The sequence below is a fragment of the Oryctolagus cuniculus genome, chromosome 7, assembly GCF_964237555.1.
Source record: "Oryctolagus cuniculus chromosome 7, mOryCun1.1, whole genome shotgun sequence".
Classification (NCBI taxonomy): domain Eukaryota; kingdom Metazoa; phylum Chordata; class Mammalia; order Lagomorpha; family Leporidae; genus Oryctolagus; species Oryctolagus cuniculus.
Window position 1 is genome coordinate 141,976,165 of NC_091438.1, and position 1,193 is coordinate 141,977,357.

Consider the following 1,193-nt stretch of genomic DNA (forward strand, 5'->3'; position numbering starts at 1 on the left):
TCCGTTTCCCGGTTGTGTCGCATTTTCCTGAAGTGCTGGCGCGGCTGCTGAGCTTCCTCTGCTGCTGCCCCACCCCAGGACTCAGTTTCCCCCTCTGCACCGTAAAGGCATTGGGTAAACAAGACCAACAGCAGAGCCTGCTCTGACAGTCCGGAGGGCCGCTGTGAGGGTTACAGCTTTGGAGACAGATAGGGATTTTGATGGCTGATTCCCCAGGGAGGCTGAGAACGCACAGGTGGGAGGGATCCTGACAAAGACAAGTCAGTCACGCTGGCGCCCCCCCCCCCCCTCGCTGAGAGATTTGGTTCAGGAAAAAATGGAGCCAGGGAGGGAAGAAGCGCTTCCTGCTGAGCCCAGGATTGCTGAGAGCTGGGGAGGCCCTGATGGTGATACCGGCTCCCAGGAGTCCCCTCTCGGTGTTGTAAAACATGTTCTTATCCACCTGCACCCACCATGGCACTGGGCAGGATGAGGGCCCAGGGAGAAAGAGCAGCCCAGAGAGGCTAAGCGGCTCGCCTGAGGTCACATAGCCATTACAGGGCTAGCCCAGGGCTTCAGCCCCCTCCACGTGCTGCATCTCCAGTCTCCACCGACAGCTCTGCTGCCCCGGCTCGGGGACCAAGGATGGCCGAGCTGAAGGCTGGTGGACCCTGCTCTCACCCCCTGGGCTCCCCAGGGCCTGGGAGTAGAAGGAGGAGATGCCATGGCCTGCAGCCCCGCTGTGGCCTCCTGGCTGAGAAGGCACGTGTTGGGGCCACACGGCTCCTGGCCCCACCAGCCTGGCGGTGGGAGCTGGGCCCAGTGACTCCACCTCTCCGTCAGCATCCGCTCCCTCAGCCTGGGGATGGGAAGGGTTGCTACCGCCCAGAGCTGCTGGGCAGTAAGTGGATCAGGACACACATAGCCAGGCAAAGGAGACCCTGGGGGGCTGGGCATCAGTCCCACACTCTCGTGTTGCGAGGGGATGGTCAGGGCTAGCCACATCCCTTGAGGGTCTGGGTTCTCGTTGGAAAGCTCAGGCCTGACTTGGAGCCCCTCCCAGATCTCAGACTTTCTTCACCTCCTGCCAGTGCTGGTGGCTAGGATGGGTTCCTGTCTTCGTGAGACAGAGGGCAGAGTGATAAGGTTTTATGGGACGCAGGGCATCCATCAGAACAGAAGGGCCATCTCCTTGATTCGCCCCATAACCTGTG